Source organism: Micromys minutus (genome assembly GCF_963924665.1).
Source record: "Micromys minutus genome assembly, chromosome: 5".
NCBI classification, from domain to species: domain Eukaryota; kingdom Metazoa; phylum Chordata; class Mammalia; order Rodentia; family Muridae; genus Micromys; species Micromys minutus.
Genome location: NC_137974.1, coordinates 16,067,266 through 16,086,198, shown reverse-complemented (window position 1 = coordinate 16,086,198; position 18,933 = coordinate 16,067,266).

Sequence of the window (18,933 nt, the reverse complement as noted above, 5' to 3'; positions counted from 1 at the left end):
ATATAATTCTCTTGCAAGAAAACCAAAAGAAGAAATGCACACAAATATAATTCTACTTCTAACAACAAAAATAACAGAAAACAAGTCATTATTCCTTAATATACATTAATATTAATGGAATCAATTTTATAATAAAAAGACATAGACTATAGGACTGGATATGTAAACAGTACCCAGGCTATTGCTACATACAGGTCATTGATCTCTGCAACAAAGAGAGGCACTACCTCAGAGTAAAAGGTTGGTAAATAAATTTCCCAAGCCAATGGTCGCAAGAAACAAATTGTATTTGCAATTCTAATATTGAATAAAATATATTTTCAGCAAAAAGTCATCAAAAAGATATAAAAATAAACACTTTTTACTCTCATCAGAGAAAAAAAAAATCTTTAAGATAAACACTTAGTCCGGAACATCTATGCTCCAAGTACAAGAGCAACCATATTCATAAAACAAACACTACAAAAGCTCTAAGCATATATTGTACCATACATAATAATAGTGGGAACCTCCAACACCTGAATCTCTTCAATGAACTGATCATGGAAGCAGAAACAGAAAAGAGAAAAGGTGAAATTAACTGAAGTTATGAACCAAATGGATCTAACAGACATCTATATAATATTGCATCCTAAAAAAAGATTATAACTTCTTCTCAGCATCTCATGACATTTTCTCCAAAACTGCCCATATATTCTGTCACAAAACAGACATCAAAGATACAAGAACATGCACCCTATCAGATTACCATAAACTAAGGCTGGTACTCAGTAAAAAAAAAAAAAAAAAAAAAAAAAAAAAAAATCAACAAAAACCCCACATACCCAAGGAAGCTAAACAAGGATCCACTCAAAAATAGTTTGATCAAGAAAGAAATAAAGTAATCAAAGCCTTTTTAAAATTTATCAAAAATGAAGGTACAACATACCCGAAGTTATGGGACACAATTTAAGCAGTACTAAGAGGAAAGCTCAGAGCTCTGAGAGCCCCCAAAATGTAACTGCAGAGAATGTACATTAACAGCTTGGCAGCAAACCTGAAAGCTCTAGAACAAAAAGATGCAGAAACAATCATGAGGGGATGACAGCAGGAAATAATCACACTCAGAGTTGAAACCAACCAAATAGAAACAAAAAGAAATATAGAAAGACTCAAAAAAAAAAATGAGGATTTGGTTCTTAGAAAAAATCAACAAGAATAATAAACCTTCAGCCAGACTAGTGAGAGGGTGGCTCAGAGAGAGTATACAAATTAAAAAATCAGAAAAGAAAAAAGGAAGCATAACAAAATAAAATGAATAAATGTAAGAAGTCACAAGATCCTACTTCAAAACCTATATTTAACACAACTGAAAAAATCTAGAGGAAATGGACAATTTTCTGGACAGGAAGTAATGACTGAAGTTAAATCAGGATCAGAAAAAAAGTCTAAACAGCCCCATAACCCCTAAAGTAGTAGATTCAGTCATCAAAAGCCTCCAGATTCCACCTCATACCAGTCAGAATGGCTAAGATCAAAAACTCAGGTGACCTTTGATCCACTTATACTTGAGCTTTGTACAAGGAGATAAGATCTCCACATTAAACCAGGTACACTGAAAGTATTAGATGAAAAAAAAAAAGTATTAGATGAGAACGTAGGGAAAACCTTAGAACTCATAGGCACAGGGGAAAATGTCTGAACAGAACACCAATGGCTTGAGCTCTAAGTTTAAAGATTGACAAATGGAACTTAATGAGATTGCAAAGTTTCTGTAAGGCTAAAGACACTGTCAAGAAAACAAAAAGGCAGCCAACAGAGTGGGAAAATATCTACCAACCCCACATCAGATAGAGGCCTAATATCCAAGGTATACAAAGAACTCATAAAGCTAGACATGAGAGAATCAAACAACCCTATTAAAAAATGGGGTGCAGACTTAAACAAAAAGTTCTGAATCGAGGAATATGGAATGGCCGAGAAAATTGTAAGGAAGTGCTCAACATACTTAGCCATCAGGGAAATGCAAATCAAAAGAACCCTGAGATTCCACCTCACAGCAGTCAGATTGGCCAAGATCCAAAACTCAGATTACAACAAATGCTGGCCAGGATGTGGAGAAAAAGGAACACTTCTCCACTGTTGGTGGGATTGTAAACTGATACAACCACTCTGGAAATCAGTCTGGGGGTTCCTCAGAAAAATGAACATAGTACTACATGAAGACCCAGTAATTCCACTTCTGGGCATTTACCCCAGAGACACTCCAACATACAACAAAGATACATGCACCACAATGTTCATAGCAGCTCTATTTATAATATCCAGAAGCTGGAAAGCACCCAGATGTCTTTCAGTAGATGAACGGATACAAAAATTGTGGTACATTTACACAATGGAGTACTACTCAGCTATCAGAAACAATGACTTAATGAAACTCTTAACAAAATGGATGCATCTAGAGAATATCATCCTGAGTGAGATAACGCAGTCACAAAAGAACAGATATAATATACAGTCACTGATTAATGATTAATGTCATATAATAAAATGTAATAAAATAAACCATATAAACAGAGCTAGATTTCTCTATATTTCTTATGACTTTTTTTTTCTTTTTCTGACAATAAACTCTTGTCTCTGATATTACTATAAGCCAGAGGACAGTTACTATTAAGACACACAATGATGTATCTAGACAATATCAATTTATTTTCTTGCTCTGATGCAAAGGGATCATGCTTGATTGTACATATTTGTATTTCATGATTCTAACATTTCTACATTTTTGACTGCCAGTTTCTCAGCTTCATGGTTCCACCTTTCATCAAATAAAATATTATAATTGCTTCTATTAATTATTCTGAGGATTTTAATCTAAAACATAATGATATTCCTCTGTTTCTTGTCCAAAAGAACATAAACAATTGTATTGTTTACTAACTGATGTTGATTATTCCTTTATTTTTATAATTAATAATGTAGAAAAAATTAGAGAGTACTGTTGTTGAATTACAAGCAAACAAACCAACAAACAAAACTGGTTTTTGTTGCCTGGACACATCAAACATGGAAATAGAGACCAACAAAAACAATTAAAAAAACCAAGACTTGTCCTACAACCCATATATAATAAACGTATTGACTCTTGCCACTACATCAATATATGTATTATAAAATAAAAAAATAATAAAAATAAATCTTCAGATTTTCAATTATGTGTTGAATTTAATCCATATTTTCCTGATAATATATTAGAACATTACACTCATGGCTTATTTTAATATATCTTTAATAATTTTGGAGTTTGTCCTGAAGCCTAAGCTGTCTATGTCTTATTTATTTTATTTATTTATTTATCTTTACTTTTCATGTGTTATGTATAATGAAGAATTATCATGCTTGGATCTGATGGATAGCTTAATATCAGATGCATTTTAATGTCAGCAGATTATGAAATGAGGAGCAATTTATTTCCTGTTTACCTCCAAATTGCATTCTCTCCAATAGACTTAGGTGAGATGATAACTTTTGTTTCCAGGGAGGTAAAATTTATGCAAGATAACTACAGAAGTTATTACAACCAAGAAGCTCTAAGTAGTGATAGATATAGTATTTCTAGTTCAGGTGTTATTAAGAATATCCAGGAAAAAATGCAAAACCTATGTATATTGAACTCAACTTTAATTCCCATCATACTTTTATAAGGATCACATATGGTAAACTTGGCTGTTTCTATGCCTATCTGGATTTTGATACATGAGCTGCTTGGGTTAGAAATCTCACTTTCTTGTGGCATTTGTCAAAGTGAACTAAATATTACTGTTATTTTGGGCAAGGTTAATTTTCCAATGCAGAGAGTAACTGCATATTAAACACAGAGGCTGATTTTATTACTTAGAATCTATCATAAAATCTGGCAGCATTTGCATTTTAAAAAATCTGCCTCAGTTTTAAATCAAGGAGAAATGTTCCTATCCAGTGCCAGTCAGATAGCAGAAAATAGCTGTCTGAATCACCAGGAAATGTTGAAATAATAGCTGGTTTATGCAGATATCTTACTAAGTCTCTGAATATGAATTTATATACTTCTAAACATAAAACTTACTGTACATAACTGCTATCCCCAAAGAAAACCAATTATATTATTTTCAAGCCAGCCCCAGGGGCATTTTTAAATTTGTCAGTGAAACAATATGAGCTTTCAGATAGAACCATTTGTCTCTGACTTGAAAAGGAAAATAACAGCAAGAATATTGAAACTTCACGCTGATAGAACAATGTAACTCTGGTAGAACAGTTGACACATGGCAGATGATATTGCCAGAATTTCATTATTTTCCTTAAATTTTTAAGTACATACATTGGTGTGACTTTATTTATTTTACAGAGGAGATTCTGGGATACCAAAGGAATATGAACATGACAATAATGTTCAATTAATAAAGTCATATATTTGGCCCATGCACCAGGAGTTGACATTCAAAAGTGTGATGTTTAAGCAAAGGATTCTGCTACAATTTGTTATAGAAGATGACAATTTGGGGTTGAAAAATTGCTCTGTCCTTTCACTGCAAAACTACTTTAACATATATATTTAAAAGAAAACTGCAATCTTTTCATGCTTTTGTTAAATTTTATGGTAGACTAAGATAAGCATCATTTATAGGACCTAGATTGTCACACTTGTAGAGAATTAAAAAGGTTTAACTTTAACTGCATGGAAGGTAAGTTTTAATTTATAATGTTAAGCTATCTATATGTTGTTTTGCAAATACTATAAATGATAATTACAGCAAAATTGTTATTAAAAGCAATGTAGATTTTTTTCTTCGATAGTTATGACTTTGTTTGTAGAAACTTAAAGACCAATGTCCTGAGCAGGGAAAAATTTAGAACACAAGAGAATAGATTTCTACATTTGATAATCAAAAGCCTATCTAGGGGTAGAGCAACTATCATCCGAGAAATAAATGCCAAAGAAAAAGTTCTTTGCAACAATTTTCTTGGACTTTGTATCTTTTTGGACTTTGCCTTTAGCAAAAAAAATATATAATAATAAATAAAGAAAGGATTATTTATATTTTAATCTTTCTTGGTCACTCTGAAGGTTTTTATTTGAATATGGAATTGTGATATTTCATCTTTATTTTCTTATATTCAATTATGTATATATATGCATAGATATGAGTATATATATATATATATTCATATAAATTTATGCAGGTATATTTCAATGTTTACTCAAAATGCATAAAATCATCATAAGTCACTTATTGAGTTTTTTATATAAAAAGTATATACTGTTTTGATATTTCAGGTGACTAATTGACACATTTACATCTATACTATATCTTCTTGTTAATCATAATCAAAATGCTGGTTTTCTACAGTGAAAAGAGCACTACAGAATTATATTTATTATACGCTGCAAGTTGTAGAATTATTAGTTATAAGATTGATGTTATGCATGTACAATTTTTATATTTCTCTTCTCATCATCTGTAAGCAACACAATTAACATATTCTTTAGGATACTGCTGCTAAATCCTTAAAATAACAATATCTGCATTTTACAAATAAATCTATAATCTTGTTTAAAGTGAAACCAGAGACCTGGAATTGATACAAATGACTTGGAAGCAATATTATGCAGTTCTGAACTGAACTTTTTTTTTTCGAGTTTTCAGCCTTATGCTAGGTAATTAAAGTCCTTCATCAGTTCTCTCCCCTTTTATCACAGGCTCCTTTTATTTCACAGGCCATTTCCTCAACTTCATGGTGTTTTTCATCTAGTGGTTTATAACAAATTCCCAAAATAAATTTGGGTCCATTGTAACATCCAATTTCTTGCCAGAGTGAATCTGACCTATCCTTTTCTCCCTTCCTCAGCCCAGCTTGGTTGTTTGCAGCCTTTCTATTGCTGGTGTCACAAATGTGTATAAGATCGACTGCTCTGCAAATAGTATGTGGGGAGTAGAGTGATAGGAGTGACCCCAAAATACCAAGTTGATAGCATAAATGTTGATCAGTGAAACACAAGTGCGAACACATACAATTTCATATAAATCAAAATCATTGTCATCTTGCTGTCAACATTGAGCATTTTCAAATAATACAGCAAAGAGGTTATCAGGTAGAAAATACTGGTTGAAAAACATGAGGGAAATCAATAAAAGACCAACGGTTTCACATAGTAACTGAATTCTGTATACTGTATTCTGTATTATATTTTTTGATTAAATTACTTCCATAATTTTATATGTAGAATGTTAAGGTGTTTATTAGTAAAAGACAAAATTATATTTTAACTATATAAACACATGTTTACATGTTCACAAACATGCCATTGCATATTCTACACACAAAATTGCATGTCTGCAGAATATGAAAATCAGACATATTAAGCATTATGCTAAATAAATCTAAGAATGTGTTCCTTACTTAAAAATGATTGAGAGGGTAGAAATTAAGGACTCACTCAAAATCCTAATTATATAATATTTTGCTTGCTATTTAAAATGAGATTGTTTCTTTGTGATATTCTTAAGAAAAATGAATGCATAAGTAAATTTCTGAAATAGGTATAATTTATTCTATCACTCTTGTGAAAGCTACTTAGTGAATTGAGATTCCTTTTTGAACATATCACAAGAAGTTCACAAGCATGCAATTTTATAAATAAACCACAAAACAAGACATGCATTGTGTACACTGATATATGCAAACATGTCTCCACAGTAATGTTTTCAGTGTGTAAGCTCATGAACTTCACAAGGTAACTGTTCACATATTTACCTACTCACTCATTGAGTGATAGCTATCTCACATATTAAAGGAAGTTCTTGTCTCATTGCTATGAAAAATACATAGAAAAGCAAAGTAATAAAATAAGAAATTGTCTTATTTAGAGTTCCAGGAGAGAATCAGTGAAACGTGGGTCAGGTGCAGGCAACAATTGTTCAGTAGCCAAAAGGAATAAAAATAGGGCTTCATCTGAATCTGAATTATGAATGAAATTCCGGAACTTGTTCTGTCAAAATTTAGAGAGAGCCTTTCCACCAAATGGAATGTAATCTTGGTGAACCTTCAGTGACGTTTATTGGAATTCACCTCTTAGGAGAGTCTACATCATGTCACGTTGACAGTCACTATTAGCCATGCTTAGGAACCCATGTGAAATTGTTTCAGAACTTTTACCTGACTCCTTCTCTTCCTCCACTGGCTCCTTTTCCTTTTCTTTCTTAGTCTTGCTATTTTTCATCTTCCTCTTGTTCATCTTTTTACTTTTCTACCCCTCTTCCTTCTCCTATTTATTCCTGAATATGTGCCTGGCCTTTAAATTTTTAGATGAGGTGAGACCTACTGGGAAGTGTTTCAAAACATAGAAACACAGATGCTATACTACAGAGATAGCAGAGATTTTACCCAGTGTGAGCACCTGATCCTGGTTGTCACCAGGTGGTACTACCTTTGAAGGAATGAAATGCTATTGGAGGGCAGCTATGGCTGGGCACTGAGTAGCTGGACTGGAATCCAATATAAGAGCGCAGGGAAAGTGTGGGGGGGTGAAAGTAAAGTCAAATTGCACCAGAAGACCCCAATGCTTTAGAGATGCCAGTACCATGGGATGACTGTGAAGTACAATAGCAGCCCTAGTGTGGAAAACCTACAAGACAAGCTGCATGTGTTATAACAATTACTTTGGATATGCCAGCTTATGTGACATGGATCTCATATGAGCCTCAGAAGCCTGGAACTAAGTTTTACACTATTCGACTTTGAATTTGCTTTGTCTTATTGAGACTTTGTCCACTATATTCTTCTTGAATAGGAAAGAATTGAACTTATTTTGATTTTATAGGAACATTCACACTTTAAGAGACTTTAGAATTAAAAGAAAAACAAGAGAATGAATAAACTTTTAAATTGGACTTTAAAAGACTACTTGATTTTGTGTTTTATATTTTCATATTTATTAAGATCTTGGGGATGTTAAAATACTTTTGATGACAAAGCAGGTGATAGGTTAGCCTTCATATATAGATTAAAATTGTTGAACTGGACATATATATCTGGATTATAAAAAAACAGTATCAAATATTTTACGTTAAATTGTTTATTGTGTATAGCTAAACCCATATAAAATATTTTCATAGGATAATGTCAATGACACATTTAAAAATTTCTGCTTCGTGTTCAAAGCATGTGCACTCAATTCCAAATTTCTCTAATGAAATAATGTCTATTGTGTTCACCAAGAACTAAATATGAATATATCAAATTACAAAATGTTCATTTCTTTCTACACAGCTTATGATAAGGCTTGTAGTGAAATTTCATCACATTTTTTTTATTTAGTTTTCCAGTAAGAACATTATCTTTGTTTCCTTCTTTATACTAGGCTACTAAATACTAAGATATACCACCTCGACAAATAGACCCCCACAAAGAGACATACACCAATACATGAAATCATAACCAATATTTTCCTATGTGTTCTCTCTGACCTTCAGAGTAGCTCTCACATTAGTAGCATTTTGGTTTAAACAAGATAGGAACATTGTAAATAAATAAGAAATACAACCTTCTCTGGGATTTTAATAAAAATTGAACACTGTGACTTGACTTCTGCAAGAGTTCCTTTTAATTTAAATAGAGCCAGGCCCATAGGATTAATACCATGAATATCACTTTTTGATGATTTGGGAGTGAGAACTCAGTGCCAACGAATGACCTGAGAATTAGACATGCAAGGACACCTGTGTTTTATCACAGATTTCTCTAGGTGACATCCCTTCATATTTTCATCTATTCCTTAGCCACAATACTTACAGTGGCATGCTACAGACAACTATCCACAAGCATAAGCTATGAGCTATTTGACTCTCAACTCTTTCACTACTGGAGGTGCCTCAGCATGCTAGAAACTCCATTATCTCCATTGTGTTATCTGTGAATACCACTGATATTGTATTTATCTGCATAACTATTCTCTAACAGAGCACTAAATTAAAGGAAGATTGAAACCTTCTCCACTGTGGGAGAAGCATGTAATGGTGCAAGACATATGTTAAAGCAAGTGAGTATTCATAATTTGGTCTTTTTCTTCTTTGGTTTCATATTGCCTGTGAGTTGTATTGTCATTATTACAATTTTTATATTTATATTATTTATTTATTTATTTATTGTCTAACATCCACTTATTAGTGAGTATAAGCCATGTGTTTTCTTTTGTGACTGCGTTACCTCATTGCTTCAGGCCTACTCAGAAGTAGGAAGAAAATAAAAACTGGAGACAGAGAAAGAAAGGGGGCTGGGAGAGAGAGAAGAGGAGAAATAAGAGGAGGCAGGATAATGTTGGGAAGAAATGGGGGGGAGTAGGGACAGTCAGGAAATTGAATGGAGGTGTGTAGCAGTGAGGGCTGGGGAATTAGGGAATAGAAATTTTCAGATGACAAGAAACCTGGAAGTTCCCAGTACCACACAGAAATGACAGTAGCCTAAATAGCCAAGAGTGTGAAGACAGAAATTATAGAAGCCATATCCAGTGGGTAGCCATGGACCCTGATAAAGAGATGGGGCCACCTACTCATTTCAAAAATGTTAATCTAGAATTGTTTTTAATAAATGCAAATACAGGGAAAAGAGTGCAGCAGAAACCTAAGGAAAAGTCATCTAGAGACTGTCACACTGAGGGATCCATCCAATCTGCAGACCCCAAACCCAGACATTAATGCTGATACCAAGAAATGCTTGCTGACAGGAGCCTGGGATGGCTATCAACTAAAAGGCTATGCCAGATATGAATAACACAGATGCAAATGCATGCAGCCAACCATTGGGCTAAGGAGGGGGGTATTTAGGGGGAAAGAATGAAAAAGATGAAAGGGCTAGAAATCCCACAGGAAGAACAATATCAATCAGACAGACGTCCCTCCAAAGACCCCAGGGACTAACCTACCCATGAAAGAATACAAAAATACTAACCCATGGCTCTGGCTGCATATACAGAAGAGGATTACTTCATCTGGCATCAATCAGAGGGGGAAGATAGATGACCCAACATAGAAGAATGCTAGTCTGAGGTGAAGTGGGGAGTGTGTCTGTGTGAAAACCTTCATAGTAGCAAGGGTAATGGGGAAAGGGATAGGGGGTATAACTAGGAAAGAGGACAACATTTGAAATGCAAATAAATAAAATAACCAATAACTAAAAAATACATTAGTAGAATTTAGCTCAAATATATATATCTCAGAGGACCAGATAGTTAAAGAAAATGCAACATCACAAATGAAGACCCTCTGAAGTTATTCCACATTCTCAAGCAAATACCACTATCCTGTACTTATTTTCAGTGTGGAATGGGTTTTTATATCTTGAAATGTAGCTTCATAACAGAAAATAATAAAAACAGATGTCATTTTAAATAGGGAAATTTTTCTGATATCACCTAACTTAGAAATTATGATGATAAGTCCTGGTTATGCAGACAGTAACAAAAACCAATATTGACACAACATACTATAGGACAGAAAGAGCAAAAAGATAAAACTGGCAATTTTCCATTTATACTTCCTTATTTTTTTATCCAGACACCTTATAAAAAAGTCAGGATCTTTTTAGGATTATTTTTTTCTATATAAATTTCCTCTTTATAGGTTTTTTAAAGTAGATGGATAGAATCGTGTATGCGTATATATGTGACTACAGATTGCATTTGAATTTAAACAACTATTTTGATTACTGTAGTAAGAAGCTAAAACTGAGTTTAATTGAACTCATACCATTGCTCTCAACACCCTCCATCCTGAAAATGTCTTTACAATTTGTCTCTGTTTCCTCTTGACTTACCTTTCTCAAAAACAAAACACCCATATTCTTGACTAGAAAGCTTGCCATTTCCTTTTTTAAAGACATGCATTGAGTTTTTAAATACTGCACTTACAACATTCATTTATTTTGTTAAAGCTATTTATTGGAATATAATATGGGCACTTGTGTATTCATAAGCATAGCTCAAAATACCAATGAATTGAATTGTCGACACTGAGTCCAAGATAAAATAAATGAATAAATAAAACAAGGACTTTTGTCTTCACTTGCAGTCTTTTTTTTTTTTTTTTTTTTTTTTTTTTTGCCATCCACAGAAGCATTTTGTATGAGACTGTATAGTGTGCAGCCCACATGTCTGGTCTTTTGTTACACTTCTTTTGTGCAAAACAATACTTATAATAAACCTATACTGAGCACAATCCAGTATACTTTTTATTGTCTTTGGAGAACAAATCACTTTGTAAATATACTACAATGTGTTGTTTTCAACCATTTTTAATGTTTTATACTTTAAAATATCAATTAAAATGCTACTGTTTTAAATTAATTTTTAATTGGGATCACATATCTAAACTCTACTGTTTATGCTTGTAGTTTATAATTGTGTATTGTTATGTTTTGTAGTGCAAAATTATAGGTATTCTTCTGACCAATCACTGCAAACATATGTGATTTCTTGTCTTGTTATATTGATAGCAAGGATCTCCTATTACCAGAGGGAAAATAATAAAAAGACCATAAACCAAAACATTTTTTTAATTCAGTGGCTGGTATAAAATTTTGTAATAATAAGAATTACAAACTTGAAAGGCTTTAATTTATTGGCTAGTTCTATAGTCTCTTCTTATTTGATATATAACACTGAAACTTTGTTCTCCTCAGTTTAATAGCTTCTCTGGAGGAATGCAATAGTTTGCATCTCAAGATTTAAGCACATAGTTAACTGACTTGTTTCATACTTCATTTTAGCTTGGGAGATACTCCACAAGCTCGTTGTCCTTGCCTTTAATTAATGTAGCACCTGAGAAAATAAATATTCACTTAATGGAAATATTAATGTTACAGTATTAAAATGCACTTCTCTAAGCTACAATATCAATCTGGTGAACAAAATTTATTCCATTGTGTTTATGCTTGTGAAGGGGGTGAAATTTCATTGTATATCTTGTACCTTAGAATTTTCATTACCATTTAGTTTTGCTTAGGTACAGATGCAACTTCTTGTCTATGCATAATTAGCATTTGCTTCTTGAACTTCCTTATTTATGTTTTAGTTATTCTTCTGGCAAATGAGATTAGATCCTCTTGTTTAGATCATATCTAAGTAACAAAAAAGGGGCATTTCTTCAGATTTGAATGAGTAAGTTTCACCATGTCTCTTTGGTTCCATTTTATTTCTCATACAAAATTGCTTGCTTTTCTCCAGGCAATACATGCATTGTGAAACACAAGAAAGACTCTGCCTAATGCCTGCCATCTTCCTTTAAAGAACACCCTAAAACTATATGCTGCATTCATAGCCTTGTATTCCATGCTCTAACTTATAACTTCAGAATAAGCTTTTCTCACTAGAAGCCATGCAATTTTCAATGACACCAGGGACAACATTGGCACCCAAAATATAGAGGTTAAGCAGAAAACACACACACTCACACACACACCCCCCACACACAATGTGACCTGAAGTCTAGCTGGTCAACAGAGACCCAGACCACTTAGGGCAGAAGGTGCAAGAGGGAAGGAAAACAAAGGAAATACCATCTTAAAATTCCCATGTAATAACAATAAAGTAAAATTTTATCATCTAAATCTATAGCAATTCTGTAATACAGATGTCTAGGTGAAAATACAATCACTAATAGCCAGTGAAATATGACATTATCTCAAGCCCTGGATGTTAAATATCTAAACATAGTGGAAGAAGAAACAACAGCACACAAACAAACAAACAAACAAACAAACAAAAGGAACTGAGAGAATTCCAGAGGTTGAAATTTTAAATAAGTGAACCAGAATTATATACACAAGTATGATCAAAAGAATTTGAGGGATGGGGGAAAAATTTTGGCATAGACAATATAATAGAAGTTACACACACACACACACACACACACACACACACACACACACACACACACATACATACACAAACACACACAAACACACACAGGTGTGGATCATAAAATATTACATCAATAAGTTTCTGATGTAAAATATCCAAGAAATCAAGACACTAAAGACCAAACTTAAGAATTATCTGAATAGGAGAAGTTTCCCTGATCAAAGCCCCAGAAAATATTTTGACCAAATCATAAAAGAATATTTTCCAATGCGAAAAATAGAAATGTATATAAATGAACAAGAAGAACATGGAACACCAAAAATGATTGGAACATGAAAGAAAATCTCTTACCTAAATAATAAGCTAAACTCTGGATATACAAAAGAAAAAAAGAATGTTAAAACTGTAATTGAAAACAGCCAAGAGATATATAAAGCAGACCATTCATAATTACATAGAGACTCTAAAGGCCAGAGGGCCTGGACAGGATCTAAGAGACTACAGATATCAGTCTGGGCTATTATACTTTGAAATCAAATTAATAAATATACATGGAGAAAAAATCCCATAAAAAACCATATTTAAACAATATTTATTCAAAAATCTAGTCCTAAAAATACCAGAAAGAAAACTCCCACCCAAATAGGTTAATTACATCTAAAAAATACCCACAAGAATAAATAATTTTATATCAGAAAATTGAAAACAACTAAAGCATACATACATATAGACACACTATTACCACCACCACCATCATCAAAAGAGCAGAAATTAACAATAATTGTTCCTTAATATCTCTCTTAATGGAATCAATTCCTTATTTAGAAAAAGTAACAGGGTAAAAAAATGGATGGAAAAATAGGATCCATCATTTGACTGCATACCAAAATCACATCTCAATGTCAAAGATAGATGGTACTCAGAGTAAAGGGCTAACAAAAGATTTTCAAACTAATGGGTCCAAGAAGTAAGCTGATGTGGCCATTCTAATACCTAAAATAAAATAAATAGCTTTAACCTAAAATTAAACAAAATTAAAGGGAATGAACACTTCATAGGCATGAAAGTAAAATTTCATCAAATGACATCTCAATTCTCAAAGGCAAGAACACTCACATTCATAAAAGAAAGACAACTAAATCTTGAATTAAATATTAAACCCATGAATTACTAATGGGAGACATTGACGTTCAACACTCACCAATTGATAGGTCATTCAGACAGAAGCTAAGTAGAGAAGTAATGAAGCACATTCATAACTCAAAAGAACCGAACAGATATCTACAGAATATTTCACTTAAACACAAAAAAGTGCCTCCTTTGAGTATCTTACATAATCTACTCCAAAACTAACCAGATTCTTAGATACAAAGCAAGTTCTCAAAAGATAGAGGTAAACTGATATTACTATTTGTATCTTATGATACTAATATTGATTGACTTCAATAACATCAAAAACAAAGAAAGTCTACAAACTCATGAAAATCAAACAACCCTCTACTTAACATTGAGTAAAAAAGAAATAAAAAAATAAATTGATACATCTTATTTTACATGTACTTTAATGCTCATTGTAACTAGCAAGATCTTAATCCACTTTATCAAACCTTGAAAAAAAACCAAGTACCTACAAAAATGTATTTGTATACTTTTATGTAAAAATGCTTAAAATCTGTACATTTACCTTTGTTTCTTAAAATAAATTGGTTCAATTAAAAAAATAATGATGATGATGATAATAATAATAATAATAATAATAATAATAATAATAATAATAAGTGTATAGCACCCTTTCAGAGTGGAATACACCTAGACCTTATATCATTAATAACTCAAGCACTAAGAAGATAGCCTTGTGGCAATTTTTGATATTTAAAAATCATTATGTTTAATCTTTACACCCCAAAAGAGCTTTCACTATTTCCATGTTACGTTTTGTTTTACATATACTTTATGATCTTTGTATATAGTAAGATTTTAATGCATACTATCAAACCTTTAATAAATCAAGTACTGACAAAAATATATTCATATGTAGTTACACTAATTTTTTTTAATAATCGGTACATGCATATCTTTTAAAAAATAAAGTTGTTAAAAAAGTAAAAAAGAAATAAATTGAAGACATGCTATAATTCAATGAATATTTGTGCAGGAGATATGCAGACTTATGTGATACACTGAAAGCAGTTCTAAGAAGATAGTCCATAGCATTCAACACCTTCATGAAGAAACTGAAGAGACCTCACACTAGGAACTGAATATTATATCTGAAAGCACCAGAACAATATGAAGGAGAAACAGAAAAGTCATATAGACTAGAGGATATATTCAACTCAAAAATGAAATTAATAAATTTGCAAAATTAAAAATACAATGAATCAACAAAACAATCAGTTAATTTTTTGAGAAAATCAATATGGTAAACAAACACTTAGCCTACTACCAAAATGACAGAGAGAAAATGTCCAAATTAATAAAATGTGGAATGAGAAATAGGACAAACAACAGACCACAAAGACATCTAAAGAAACATTAGGTCTTACTTCAAGAACCTGCACTCCACAAAAATATGAAATCTAAAAGACATGAACAATTTTACTGACAAATATCTATTAGAGACCAGGAATACAAAGGGCATACCCAAACGTAATAAAGACAAATTAAAGCAAGACAATGGTCCATATTAAATGGAGAAAAACTCAAAACAATTACAGCACTAATGTTGGGAATAATAAAAGGCTGCCTACTCTCTTTATATATATTCAATGTAGTATTTATAGTTTCAGCTAGAGCAAGAGGGAAAATAAAGAAAATCAAGGGAATAAGTCAAAATGTTACTATTTGCAGATAATATGATATTTTACATAAATCGCATATAATTTTGATTAGGTAAATATTATAGCTGATAAACAACTTCTCAGAATTGGCTGGATACAAAATAAACTAAAATAATGACTAGACGTCATACATTTTGAGGAATCGACACTATTCCTGGTAGCTACAGAATTTACAAAATATGTTGAAATAAATGTAGCCAAGAAAGCAAAAGACCTGTATAAGAAGAAGTTCTTGTCTTTCAATAAATAAATTAAATATATCAGAAGATAGAAAGATATTCCATATTTATGGTTCAGTAGCATTTACATAGTACAAATGTTCATTTTATCAAATTTATCTACAGATTTAATGCAATTTTCATCATAATTCCTCATAAATTTGAAAGAATAGTATTCAATTTTATATGAAAAACCAACCAACAAACAAAAACTAAACAAGACAGCTTAGCAATCCTGTACAAGGAAAGATCTTCTATAGGTATCGCCATCCCTGGTTTTAAGCTGTAGTACAGAACAACATTAAAAAAGACCACATAGTATTGGCATAAAAACAGACAGGCTGATCAATAAAATAGAGTCAAAGCCTGAGAAATAGATCTACACAATTCTAGACACTTGATTTTAAAAAAAAAAAAAACAACTCTATGAAATGAAAAAAAAAAGAAAGAAAAAAAATAAAGCAACTTCAAAGAAGTCTGCTGGTCTAACTGGATGGCTCCATACCGAAGAATGAAAATATATCTATCACCCAGTAAAAAATCCAAGTCCATGTGGAACAAGTGCCACAAAATAAAACCTGATAGAGTAAACCTAATTGAAGAGAAAGTGTGTAGTAGTCTTTAACAAACTGTCATAGGAGCCAACTTCTTCAATAGAACAACAATAGCTCAGGCACAAACATCAACAATTAATAAATGGAACCCCATGAAGTGAATGAAACAAAACACCTTAAGGCAAAGGACACTGTGTAAAGACTGAAATGGCATCTAACAAAAAAGGAAATTACCTACACCAACCCCATGTCCAACATAGGGGTGATATTCAAATTATACACAGAACTCAAGAAATTACACATTACCAAACCAAATAACCCAATTAAATATATGTGGTACAGAGCTAACAGATTTCTCAGCACAGGAATCTTTATTGCCTGAAAGTCACTTAAAAAATGTTAAACAGTCTTAGCCATTAGAGAAATGCAAATGAAAGGACCCCAAGATTCCATTCTTTGCCTGTCAGTATGAATATGATAAAAAAAAAAAATTATGTGACAGCTCATGCTAGTAAGGATGTGGAAGAGGTGGAACATTCCTCAATTGCTGGTGGGAGTGAAAAGTTGTATAACCCATTTGAAAAAATAATTTTGAAGTTTCTCAGAAGGTTAAAAATAGATCTACCTGAAGCCCAGGTATACCACCCATTGATATATACATAAAGAATATTCCACAATACCATAGGGACATTTGCTCAATTATGTTTCTAACAACTTTGTTTATTAAAGCCCCTAATAGAAAACAACCTAGATGGCCCTCAACCGAAAAAACAAACAAAAATAAAAGAAATATTAATGGTTTCATACAATGAAATATTACTCAGTAATTTAAAACAATGACATCTTTAAAATTTATAGTAAAACAACTGGAATTGGAAAACATTTTTTTTGAGACACAGCCTTTAATGAGGCAACTAAGATAACATGTCCTCACAAGAAAAGGTCAGAAAGAATTAAGTTTAAGTTATTGGAGTAAGAAGCTGTGGAGTGCTACTGCACATTAAGGTGATTAAGTCTTGCCATCTACTCCTATTGGTTGTGTCTGCTTCCTTTTGTTCTAGGGCTTTCAGCTGTGCTGTCAAGTTGCTTGTGTATGCTCTCTCCAGATTCTTTTTGGAAGCACTCAGAGCTGTGAGTTTTCCTCTCAGTACTGCTTCCATTGCATCCCATAGGTTTGGGTATGTTGTGTTTTTGTTTTCATTCAATTCTAGAAAATCCTTAAACTCTTTCTTCATGCCATCTTTGACCCTGCTATTGTTTAATAGAGCATTGTTTAGTTTCAATGTGTATATGGGCTTTTTGTTGTCTGTCTTGTTATTAAACACCAGCCTTAGACCGTTGGGATCTGAAAAGATGCATGGGAGTATTTCACTCTTTTTATATCTATTGAGTCTCGTTTTGTGACCAAATATGTGGTCAATTTATGAGAAGGTGCCATGAGGTGCTGAGAAAAAGCTGTATTATTATTTTTTTTTTTGAGATGGTATGTTCTGTAGATATGTATTAATTCCAGTAGGTTCATAACCTTTCCAGTTTTAGAGTGTCCTTGATCAGCTTTTGTTTTCATGATCTGTCCATTGGTGAGAGTGTGGTATTAAAATCTCCCATTATTATTGTGTGGGGCACAATGTATTTTTTGAGCTTTAGTAGGGCTTCTTTTATGAATGTCAGTGCTTATGTATTTGGAGCATATATGTTAAGGATTCAGAGTTCCTCCTGACAACTTTCCCCTGCAATGAGAAAAATGTGTCCTTCCTTGCCTTTTTGATAATTTTTGGTAGAAAATCTACTTCATTTGAAATTAGAATGGCTATTCCAGCTTGCTTCTTGGGGTCATTTGCTTTGATTTTTTTCCAACCCTTTACTCTCAGATAATGTCTGTCTCCGAGATGAGTTTCCTATATGTAGCAAGATGCTGGGTTTTGTTTATGTATCCAGTCCGATAGCCTATATCTTTTTATTGGGGAATTGAGTCAATTTATGTTAACAGATATCCAAATAATAGTGGTTGCTGTTTCCTGCTATTTTTTTGGGGGGGAAAGATTGAATTGTGCATGTATGTATTTCTTCTTTTGGTTTTCTTGCTTTTATTATGATGTAGTTCACATCGTTGTATTGGGATTTCTACCTATAATTGGTTGTAGTGCTGGATTTGTGGTCCGATATTATGTAAATTTAGTTTTGTCTAGGAATATTTTAATCTTGTCATCTATAGTGATTGAGAGTTTTCCTGGGTACAGCAGGTTGGCCTGGCACCTGTGCTCTCTGAGGGTCTGCCTAATTTCTGTCAAGCCTCTTCTAGCTTTCATAGTCTTTGTTGAGAAGTCGGGTGTGATCTAATTGGTCTACCTTTATATGTTACATGACCATTTTCCTTTACTGCTTTTAGTAATTATTCTTTGCTTTGGGCACCTGGTGTTTTGACTATTTTGTGACTGGAGGAA